This window comes from Aulostomus chinensis, chromosome 4, assembly GCF_037954235.1.
Source record: "Aulostomus chinensis isolate RoL2024-O1b breed Wild chromosome 4, RoL_Achi_v1.0, whole genome shotgun sequence".
NCBI lineage: Eukaryota > Metazoa > Chordata > Actinopteri > Syngnathiformes > Aulostomidae > Aulostomus > Aulostomus chinensis.
Window position 1 is genome coordinate 22,827,525 of NC_141323.1, and position 12,532 is coordinate 22,840,056.

A 12,532-nucleotide genomic window follows, 5' to 3' on the forward strand; every position below is an offset into this window, starting at 1 on the left:
ATTGTAGAATTCTATAAATGTAGAATATAATTGTAGAAATGCTCTCTATCACCACCCCCAACGTCTGTGCCAGGGTCTCTGGCCAGTGGTCAATGGCTCCTATCACCTGCCCAGGATGGATCAAGCTTGCTTGTCTTTGTAATTCTGCACTTATTAGAGACCTGGAAACAAAGGAATGCTGAAAAAGAGAAAATAGGACCTCACACAAATGGGCTTGTGACACAATTTTAAATAATTTTGTAAATGTGAATCTTTTACAAATGTGTGTGTGAATGTGGTTGTTGTGGCCGCACCTGCCAGCGACTGGTCTGCAAACTGATTCCCAACAGGTCCTAACAACTCCTATCCAAAGTCCTAACACATCCTCACAGTCCTAACAACTCCTACCTGTCAATGCTAACAGGTCCAAACGGGGGGAGGCAATCGGCTCTCTGGGGCCTGGGGGAAGACAGCCAATCAGCTCCAGGAGGCTGATTGGCTGTGCGGAGGAGGGGGAGGGGCTGTGTTCAGTGGCATTGGCCCTACTGAGAGAACTGAAATTTAAAAAAACTTTACGAGTGTCGTGCATCGTCCACCCTCGGAGGATTTTATCGTCAGGAGCGAACCATCCTGCAAAAGAGTAAGAATCCTTCGTTTGTATTGCCGTTGTCTTGAGGGAAAAAATAACAACATGAAAAAATGTGTGTGCTTCGTTTCAAAAGAAAACGTGCTGATTTGTAGCGCAGAAGAGCTCCATTGTTAGATCTGCATGTGTTGACAGCTGACGTCCAACAGCGATAATATAATATAAACTCTAACATGAATCTGTTGGTCACTGTTAGCGTCAGAAATGCTCTCTCTCTCTCTCGCTCTCTCTCTCTCTCTCTCCTCTGCTTATTTGAATAAAGTTCACAACAAACAAATCACTGTGTACTGTAGTCGGTAGGCTGACCAAGACACTACATGTAGCTCTACATGTAAAAGTTGGAGAGAAGAGAGGAACACAGCTCCATGTGGCAGGATCACAACATTCACATGGCAGCATCAGAAACAGAGACCAGACACTGAAAACACCTCCAGGTTGAGAGAACGTTGGTGTTTTCTCCTGATGGTAACAGATCCTATTCACCATTGGGGGACATTTACTATGCAAGCTTCCGCCCCTTGATAAGCAGGTGAACATACATCAGTGCTATTAGCATCAAGTTGACATGTAACATTTGGTTAACAAGGTAGTGGTGTTGATGTGTGGCTTCAGATAAGTGAGAGCAGGAAGTAGGAGGGCACTTCATTTTCACTCCAATGAACAGTCAGTAAAACAGTCAATCAAACATGTTGAGAGCCTGCATATTCATAAATCTCAGTATCCCAGTATGGATGGCTAATGTATGGATAGCCACTTCAGTCTCCTTTGTACCTTAATTTCTGCAGAAGGCCTGACTCCAGGCTGCCCCATCCCCCCTTTTATCCTTTTACTTTGACATTTCACCCTTTCATCTGTAGTGCCTAAGCTGGGACATACGGATGAGGAGTGGAGAGGAATCTTGGAGCGGTACGCTGTCAGGGCTCTTAAGTTTTCCACGGGACAGCGTCCAAGAAACAAAAAATGGAAGGCAGCATTGAAGCTAATTGAAGAACATTCCTGTCCACTATGCAGACATCTTTGGAGAACCAATCAAGTGCACTTGTGGACATCACAGGGTGAGTAAAATGGAATGTTCCAGTTGGAAAGTATCCTGATAACTACATGGTAACTACTCACTCAAGAAAAGGGTCCGTATGTCAAGTAGCCAGCCTGTGCAAAACATGTGTCAGTGGAAGAATCAAAGGACTGGCCACACCCAGGGGAGAGGTAAATGGTACTGTCCAGCATCTGGGCTCACCATTGCAGAGTGAAGAGTGCTCTTTAGTTCAGTATTTTATTTTAGAGGTGAGTGAGTAAACAGTTCCATCCCTTATCACCCATGGGTGATACTGATCCTGTGTTGTTACATCCTGGGGGTGACACTGTTTTTCTTGTGTGTTGTATTTTACTTTTGAAAAAACAAAAAGAAAACAACAACAACTTTGTGTGGGGAAAAACAATCATCATCATCATCATCATCATCATCTACAGGCGAGGGCAGGGTTCACCCTGGACAGGTCACCAGTCCATCACAGGGCCAGCACATACAGACAGACAACCATTCACTCTCACAGTCACACCTACAGTCAATTTAGAGTATCAATCAGCCTCGTCCCCTCTTGATGTCTTTGGACTGTGGGAGAAAGCTGGAGTCATGTGACACCTCTTTGTGGTAAATTTAAAATGTGATGGAATGACAACAATAAGCTTTTATTCCACTCTAACATGCATCACATTTGTGTGTGAAGAGAGAGATGAAGCAGCACCCACTGCTACTATATCATTGTGTAGCAGATTAAATGTATTGACATATTTCAGAGAGCTTCATGAACTTATTGAACTTCTTCCTGATCTGGCCAACATTGGTTTGTCCTTAATGACCTGTTTACTTCAACCCAAACACAAGTAGAACCAGTTTGGTCAGTATGTCCCAGCCTGGATTTGAACTCACAGCCTTGCGTTTTCAGCTCCCTGTCTCATCCTTTCCCTTTTCTTTCATCAAGGACAGCAAACATGAGCAGGTCTAGATTCACCTCCATCTTTGGAGGTTGTTGGATTTCCTCCTAAGGACCGTCAGGCTGTTTCCTCACTTTGCTGTGACACAACAGCAGACAGCAACAAGGACTGCTGTAGTGCACTTGGTAAAATCACCATCTGTAGACTGAACCAATATGCTGATGGGATCCTTTGATTAGTTTAGGATCAGTCAGAGATCAAAGACTGAAGGAGGAGATCAATGCTCAGAACCCAGAGATCAAAGACAGAATTCAGACATCAGAGACAGAATTCAGACATCAAACACATACCTGATGGAGGCTCCACCCCCCCCCAGAAAGTTTCCATGTAAGTTGTAAGTTTTATTGTTAAAGCGCAAAATCAAAAGAGTCAAATTTCTTTCAATTCACATTTTGTCCATTAACTTCATAATCACTCTTCACAGTCGCCATCTCATCACATGACTAAAGTTTGTGTTCTGTATTGGTAGTAAAATATCCTTCCATGCCCCTCACTAGTTTGCACACAGAAAAGCATATTTTACTGGTTTCAAATCTCTTAGTGTGTTCTCTCTCTTAAACCAGCTGTGGCAGCTTTCATTGTGTGATTGATTTTAAAATATAAATATGGAACAGAACCATTGGAAGAAGATGTCAGGAAATTTGAAGGAATGTAAATCTCCTGTTGAAATGTTGCAGTGTGCAGCTGAGGCTCTCTGGCAGTGGCACAAGGAGCCACAATGGCAGAACCTGGACCCTCCTGGAGGAGAACCACAGGTGAGGGCCTTCTTGGCTCCAGATTGATGGAAATCAAGTGTCTGAGGCTGTGAGCAGCCATGAAGTTGATCTGGTTGGGCACTGGTATTTTTTCTTGCTGCAGCTCAGGAGTGATTCAGGAGAAGAGTTTCAGAACAGCCAAGGTTGGGGACTGGAATTTTAAAATTTCCCCTGGAACCAGACAACCTTGGGAGGGAAAACCTCACATCATAGCCACTCAGATGCAGCAGCAGAAAGAAGCTGTCATCTACCCTGACAGTCAGAGCATCAAGTCAAGAAAACATCAACCATCTTGTAGTTCCAAACCTTCACCTGTCAGATTCAGCTACTTCTTATTGTGGGACTTTAAATTTGAACACAATGGAATTTGGACAAGGAGTTTTCCTTCAAGTCCAAACATCATCGTCCAGCCTCCAACCAGAGGTCCATCAGTTATCATGGGAGCCACATGTGGAGTCTGGATTCTTTTCTAGAATGTGACGGCAATGACAGTCCTGCCAAGTGACATCACTGACATGACTGGATGACTTCAGTCACATGACTGGATGACTTCAGTCACATGACTGGATGACTTCAGTCACCTGACTGGATGACAGTGTAGATGCCAATGTAGAGGTTGGGGAAATAGTCTCTGAGAATCCAGCTTGAACCAACGCCCTCCTTGTTTTTCAAAAACCCAAACAACGACCATCAGTCTCCCTCCAATCCTGTACTTGGGTTCAATGTTGCTGTTCCATTTTGCAGCAGTAGGTGTCGCTGTGATACCAGGTTCAGTTCAAGAATAGTTTGAGCCACAGCAGAGATGCTAGATTAGGAGTTGATGGGAGTTGTTGCAGATACCAGTGTCCAAAGTCCAGCTTGAACCGAGTTTGTGCCACTTATTTGTCAAGCTAGCAGAGATTCTTTTCACTGCCAAGCTAAAGTGACTTCTGTCTACAAAAGGTAAACATATGTAGAAGGGAGCTGTACAAATTGAGTCCTTTTACCATTTCTTTCCCAGCTGCTTCTGGCGGCGCTGTTGTCACTTCCTGTGACCGTGGGAGGGAAAGGGGTCCCCCTTCAGAATACGTTTTATGTCATGATGTTACTTCCTCTTCAACATGCCTTTAGCAGACCAAGTCCCTGAATAGCACAGTGTGGTAGTGTGGCCGAGCGGTCTAAGGCGCTGGATTAAGGCTCCAGTCTCTGAGGAGGCGTGGGTTCAAATCCCACCACTGCCATCGTATCCTAGGTCACTGGAGAGGTGTGGCAGGTCTGTCATGGCCTCTCTGTGCTGGAGGGGTTGGCTGCTTTTATCATTTGTGAGAATAAAATATCCTGAACTTGAGGTGTTCTCCTCATCTTGAACTCTCCAAAACAACAATGTGCAGTAACGCTGAGTTGCCTTCAAGCCAACAACATGGGCACAGTGTATCCAGAGCCACAGGCTCCTCCCAATATATGCAACACCGCCAGTGACATCTGCTTCAGTGTAACGGTGACTCTCCAAACTGAAGCTGATCCAGGACCAGCTCAGGAGGAGACATGGAGAACACAGGCTCTCTGATTTAATGCTGCTGTCTATTGAGAGGAACATCCCAGTTGACTCAAACAAGGCTGCTGATGTCTTCAAACCCAGGACCAGAAGAAGAATCCTCCTCTGAGTCCACAGACCTGAGCATCGCTGCTCTGACTACCACGTTACCTCCTGGTTATCAGTGTGAAGTCAATGGTGAGGTAGTCAGTTGTTCCTGGTGTTTTATTCCAGAGGCCTGGTAGTTAAACACTGAATTAAATAATTTTAATTCTTTACTTGAAGTTTCTTGCTGTTTTGCTGGAAATGTTTGACAACTTCTTGCATGTTGGTGCCCCACCACACACAACAGGTGCACTTGCACTCTTTTCACCTCTGACCCACAAACATTCATAGTCTTCCAGTGAACGTCCAATTATCTTCTGAAATCAGTGATGAATCTTTCCCTGCTGAGACTCATTATCTCTGACTGTGACTAGCATGTGCTAGCAGAATACAGCACTCCTTCTTCATTGTCTGTCTTTGTCTCTGACCAGCTCTCCTGCTCTCTTTCCTCCGACCAGTCAAAGCAGACATCTTCACCTACTGATCTTGGATCTTCTGCCTGTTCCTGCCTGGTAAAAGAAGGAACCAGCACCTGGTTCTACAGGCTGAATTAACTCCAGGACGTTATAGAGAAAAAATAAGTCTGATTGTTAATGAAAGATGTCATCATGGCTTTGAAACTGAGGTTGGGGACAAACCAACATGAGCACATTCATGGAAGAATAGCAATAAAAACAGGAAGTGTTAGTTAGCAAGAACTCACCATTCTTTCACTATCATACATGAGTCTAGTGGAACAAAATGGCTGCTGCTGACTGTGGTGCCTGGTGGTGGATCACTCTTCACCATCCTCACAGTCCTTGATGGAACCAAAAAGGCGAGTTCCTTAAGAAGATCTTCCAGGGGGTCCAGGTTAAAGCGGTGCCCCAGCTGGCACCAGGATCTGACCCAGGTCCTGCATGTGAGATACTGTCAGTTCTGTTCTGCCCTGCTCACAACCACAGGCTGGTGTTGAGGCCTGCAGCAACCAGGGCCCCAGTCACCAAGTGTATAAAGGCTGGTCATTGTGGCAGTGGGAGGAGTCAAAATGAAGACAGACCAATGTGAGCAGGACTTGACTGCAAAAGTAAGAAGAACTTGACCATGTTTCCTACAGTACCCAGGAGGCTTGGTAGTTGTTGAAGGAAGCTCCAAAAGCAAAGAGCAGACAGCAGGATATAAAAAGAAAAGATCCAGACAATAAAACTACAAGTAGAAACAAGATGAAATACTCAAAGCTTTGGAAAGATACTCCAAGGTTGTATATACATTATTATATACACTACTATTCTCCATGACTCCTAAAGAGGGAAAGGAAAAATTAGAATGTGGATCAGATCAGCTGATTTCAGTGTTAAGTCCATCCCTCCATCCACTTTCTATTCTTATCCTTTAAGGGTCACGGGGGGGGGGGGGGGGGGGGCATCAGTCTCATGCAACCTAAACTAAAACTTCAGTCAGATCAAATTCAGATTAAAGCAAGAGTTTCCAGATCAAAGTCAGAATTCCTGATGATGTCATCAGGGCTTTGACAGTACCTAGAATTCTGTCTTTGATCTCAGGAGGACATGAAAGAAACACAATTGAGGAAAGTATAAGAGAGCACATTCAGCTTCATTAGAAACACTTGAACTGTTGAACAGTAGAATTTGTTTGAAACAGTTTACAACACTGAGTGACAGGATTGAAGAGGGAAGATTTTTCTACTTAACATTTAATTCTAACTTAAAACTGGGGATGAACATTCTCAGTAGTTCATATACTAATATACAGAGTAAGTCATGTCATTCCCTTTTGGAAAAAAAAACAAGAAAAAAAACATGTGAAGCTCCTCCCCCCAGCTCCAGATGGTACAGACAGATATGAGAGTGACAAGGAAGCAAAGAAGTGTTGTGCTCCTCTCCAGTGCTCTTGTGTTGTTGTGTTCTTCTCAGCTCCATCATGAAGACGTGCTGGCAGTGGGCGCTGGTGGAAGTTTGCAGCTCTCACTGGAAAGTCCTGAGGCTCCTCCCATTCTGAAGCAGGCAGTTGCTCCTAGCCAGCCGACACTTTCCCTCTCTTGTGTAGGAGTGAAGAACAAAATCAAAATAAAGAATCATCACTCTTTCATTGGGGGACATTTTTTCTCATTCTAAAAATTCAACAGCTTCTATCATTTCTTTTACAGAATATGTCAGTGATATACTAGGATTTTCTGTTGTGCTGTCAAATTAACTTTTATCGATGCTTCACACTTCAGGTGTGAAAGTTTTTCAGTGGGAAAGACATGAGAATGAGGACGAGGCTGATTGATACTCTAAACTGACTCTAGGTGTGACTGTGAGTGTGAATGGTTGTCTGTCTTTATGTGTTGGCCCTGCAATGGACTGGGGACCCCTCCAGGGTGAACCCACTTCACGCTGAAAGCTGGGGAGAGAGGTCCCCCCACCCCACAACCCTTAACAGGATAAGTGGAAGAAAATGAATGAATGGATGGATGGATGGATGGATGGATGAATGGATGGATGGATGGATGGATGGATGGATGGGCTACAGTTCAGTCACTGTGTCTCTTGTTCCCACAGTGATTTGATGCATCCTACCAACACAGCAGGACTCACCAGGAGACAATGGATTGTCAGTCATTTTTCACTGACAGCGCTGGAGCCGGAGCCCACAAGGTCACAACTGGCATTGGTGGACTCCAGGATATGTTTGGACCTACAGAAATGCACAACCTGTTAATGACAACACTTTCATATATTTAGCCCTGCTCACAGATCTCTGATACAATTTTCAAGTCATACAACAGGTTCAATGTTGACCCTTCGACCACCGTTACACTGAAGCAGAGTTCAATGGCAGTGTTGCATATGTTGGGAGGAGCCTGTGGCTCTCGGTTCAGAGGATGATTTGAAGAATTTGTTGTTGCTGAACTGTTTATGCTTCAATTTCTGGACGTTCACTGGTGGAATGTTTGTGGGTCAGAGGCGAAAGAGTACAACTGCACCTTTTTTGTGTGATGGGGCACCAACATGCAAGAAGTTGTCAAACATTTCCAGCAAAACAGCATGAAAATTCAAGTTAAGAATTAAAATTATTTAATTCAGCGTTTAACTACCAGGCCTCTGGAATAAAACACAAGGAACAACTGACTACCTCACCATTGACTTCACACTGATAACCAGGAGGTAACATGGTAGTCAGAGCAGCGATGCTCAGGTCTGTGGACTGAACAATGTCCTCTCATTCACACACACACCACTCTTTCATTGGGGCTCCTTTCTCCTTGTTCTGACACAGAAATTCAACAGCTTCTGTCATTTAGTTTACAGGAAATGTTGATGACACTCTGGGATTTTTTGTTCTCCTGCTGTCACTGTCAAGTGCCAGCTTAACATGTGAGAGGTAGCAGGATCCATGCATGTGTTCATGTTTACAGCAGACAAGGAGGAAACCTTGGAGGATTTCAGTGACTTTTAGCAGTGGTTCTCACTTCATCTTCTCAGTATAAAGTTTAAAGCGAGCTGGCCAGGAACCTAGAACCTAGAACCTAGAATCTTCTGATCCGTAGTCAGACGCGTTATCCATTGCGCCACCAGCCCTGTGAAGAAGCTGCTATGTTCATGTGTGCTTGCTTTTACAGAAAATCCCAACAACGTGGTGGCATTTTCAGGGGACACAATGGTGCAGTGGTCAGCACTGTGGCCTCACAGCAAGAAGGTTCAGCTCTCCTCTGTATTTGGTTGCTAGGAACCTGAATCAGTCCTCAGTGGAGCGGTGCTGCTGAGGCTGAGTGAGGCTTGAGTGAGGGACTGAGCAGGAGCAAACAGGTTCAAGCAGGTTCAGGCAAACTCCACTCAGTCCACCAACATCAAAGCAGAGGAACTGAGTTCATCTAACAAAATGGATTCATATCATCTCCACTTGGAATGCTCTGGAACTACAAGTACACTTAAAATGGCCGACTTAAGACAACAGAAGGAACTTTGAAGTAGATTTGATTTATTTAAGTCAGTGACAGTCATTTTTTTCAAGAATTTAGTTCAGGTAACTTCATTGTTTTACTAAGATGAGCGTAATGTTATAACATTGAAACAAGATCTTCATGTGTTGATGGATCCATCACAAATATGAGCCTTCCCAGTCTGTCAGGTGGTAGAATTCAGTCAGCACCAATAACAGGAGAGTCAGAGTTTAGAAACCAAAGACAGACATTAAAGTCTCACATTAAAGTGTTATATCTTTGAAAATATACTGCAATGCATGAAATATTATATTTCCATGGATGGAAACCTCGTTCTTATATTCTTTAATATACTGCAATAGTAATGGACCCTCTATGACCCTGTAGTGATGAATCTATCAAGGAGTACAAATTATTATAATCAGAGAATTTTGAAGTCAAGTTTGAGATCAGTTTGATCCTCTCTCCCTCCCTCTCTCTCTCTCCCTCTCTCTCTCTTTCTTTCTCTCTCTCTCTCTCTCTCTCTCTCAGGAGCTTTTCAATGAATATTTTAATAAAACGGAACAGGAGACTGAAGAGTGATCACTCAAACCCACAGGCTGAATGGGACATCTTTTAAAAATATTGAACCACTGAGTAAAACCATAGAAGCGCTCCTGTCTCGTCGGTGCTAACAAGTTAGCTGTTGAGTGAGTCCAGCTGTGCTGTCTAGGAATCCTGGTAAAAAGCCTCCACACATCAAACAGCTGGTGTGTTGGTGGATCTGTGGATCCTGCTGGAAGAAGCAGGATGGAGCTCTGAATGGTTCCTGTCTAAAAGAGCTTCTCTGTGCAGCTCCCATCAGCTCCTAAAAACAGGAAACCAGCAGATTCAGTGTTGAACAGTGGCATGAAAATGTTTCAAAAGCTGTCCTGTCCACCATTTGTTGGTGCAAAGACATTTAAAAACACCAGTTGAACATTTTCCAAAGTTTTCTGTGTAGGTTCTCATTCATCCAGGTCATCGTAGATCGAAGCGAAGTAAAACCTGGTCAACTGGACGTAAGTTTACGTACCGTAGTTTAAAACTTACGTCCAGTTGACCAGATTTTACTTCGCTTCGATTTTCCAAAGTTGCTCTCACCTTCTTTCAAACACCTGGAACGATTTCCTCCAAACCAAAAGAAACTGGTGAAAAAACAACAACAAAAAACTCCTGGAGAATCAAACTCCACCCTCTGCTCCAACTGGACTTGGGACTTCAAATGACCTCCATTAAAAGCCTGCCTGTATCCCCATTCACTGACTGTTGTACTGTGGGTCTCCTGGACAAACATGGCAGGGATCCTCTTGATCTCCAGCAGTTTAAAAAGAGCAGCTCTTTTAAAATGGGTTCTGGCTCCATTCAGGTTTAGAGAGCTGAGATTAAAATCACACATGAATAAAAGAGGGAACCCAAGAAAACAAGTCTGCGTGAAAGAGGAGCAGATTTTAAAACTCCTCATCATTTCCACCTCCAGGAGTGAAGCCCCCCGGGACCCAAGAGGCTCCAGCTGGCAGAGCTCTCACTCATTGCTCCACCACCTCGCTAACCTGAGCTGTAGCATCTGAGAACAAATCAGTGACCCCCTTCAGTCCAGAGCCAACTCCACAAACTCTGAGCCCCACTTTACCCACAGCCAGCCGGCCTCCTCAACACTGCATGACACACGACGACTAAATTGAAGACTGAGGAGTCTCATCAAGAGATCTGTCACATGCGTCTGCTGTGGAGGGTCAATCTGTCCGTCCACATTCAGATCATTGATGCAACGACTCTGCTATGATCAAACTACTCAGGATGAAACAGACCAATGTTGACATCAAGTAGCAACTCAGCAGCTGATCAACAGAGTCCTAAGCACCAGTAGAGCCTGTTCATCGTCCCTGGGTGATCTTAGAATTCTTTCTTTGATCTCACCTTGATTTCTCAATGATTTTTTTGTACACACAAATTAGGAGTTGATGGGAGTTGTTGCAGATACCAGTGTCCAAAGTCCAGCTTGAACTCAGTTTGTGCCACTTATTTGTCAAGCTAGCAGAGATTCTTTTCACTGCCAAGCTAAAGTGACTTCTGTCAACAAAGGTAAACACACAAAAGGATATTTCTACTGTCAGTTCAAGATTTTTATCAAACTCCTTTTTCATAGCTTCAACCTTCCTCTTGTGTTAGCTTTCTGTTCCCATCTCTGATGTTAACAGGTCAGTTTTGACCCACATCTTCAATCAGCTGTCAAATAAACTAAAAACAATTTTCTATCATCCAAGTTGTTTCCCATCTCTTGGTGTCCTTGTTAGGCTTCCTTATCAATGGAAATATTGATTTGAATATTTTGTTGTGGGCCTCTGGACCTTTTTTAGTCAGTAAACCCTCGATTTCAGTTTAAAAAATGATCAAATGAACCTCAAGAAAATCATAGAAATAAACAAAAGGTTGTTGTGTTTCCTGACCATTACTGAGGGGTGTTAGAACACATCTCTGACATGGATTGGTTTGATTTATTATTCATTTTAATATTATTAACTATTGTAACATCCATGGTGTTATGGGTCAGTTTAGACCCTCATATATTTACTTCAAGAAAAAGACAAAAAAGTATTTTTTTCAGCAACAGAACTTTAATACAAACACAAAATGAAAAGCAGAACAAGCGAGAACCCAAAATATGGATTTGCAAGGTCAAACAAACAACAACCAGTCAAGCAAACCAAACCAACAGAAACCAACTACTGGTTCAAAACCAGTAAAAAACAAAAACAGAGGAAAAGTCTCTGTGTGTTTAGATGCATGTGTATGTGTGTGTGTCAAAAACGGACACTTTATTTTTTTGACAACTTGAGCCAACAATGGTGGTGTCTGTCAAAGAGGTGGAGCTCTGTCCTTCACCTGCAAGATTTCAGCAGGCAGCTCAGGTCTAGTTTTCTTCACTGTGCCACCATGATAAGTTTCCTCCTGAGAAGTTCTTGTCCAAGGTCATAGCTGGTAAAAGAATTGTCACAGGGATACTGGGACCCTGCAGTCCAGTCGTCATATCCAGGACCACACTGGACATGGCCGTCTTTGTTTGTTTTGTTGTTGTGCAACGTGAGAGAACGTGACAGACCATTTTATACCAAAGACAGGCTGTGTGTGTGTGTGTGTGTGTGTGTGTGTGTGTGTGACCATGTTAAATTCTTTTAAATAAATATGTTTCAACCTGCTATTATTTGTATGCTGTATGATTTCTGAAACCCAAGACTAACTAAGGTGTACATACTGCAACCTAAAGTATGGTAATGAGGAGAATGATGAAAAATCCACAAGGTGATCAGAAAATAATAAATGTATTCAGGAAAACAAAATTATCTCTGAACATGTGTGATTGAAATATGTCAGTGGGACTGGCAGAATCTGGCTTTACCACAAAGTGTCTCATCAAGAGGTCTGTCACATGCGTCTGCTGTGGAGGGTCAATCTGTCCGTCCACATTCAGATCATTGATGCAACGACTCTGCTATGATCAAACTACTCAGGATGAAACAGACCAATGTGGACATCAAGTAGCAACTCAGCAGCTGATCAACAGAGTCCTAAGCACCAGTAGAGCCTGTTCATCA

At 43.4% G+C, this 12,532-nt stretch overlaps 1 non-coding gene across 1 annotated transcript; it reads left to right on the forward strand.

Annotated features, from left to right (window-relative positions):
- Window positions 1–4,513: 4,513 nt before the first annotated feature.
- On the forward strand, window positions 4,514–4,595 carry trnal-aag (transfer RNA leucine (anticodon AAG)). Its single transcript has one exon. It is a non-coding gene; the product is annotated as a tRNA-Leu (tRNA).
- The last annotated feature ends 7,937 nt before the right edge of the window (window positions 4,596–12,532 follow it).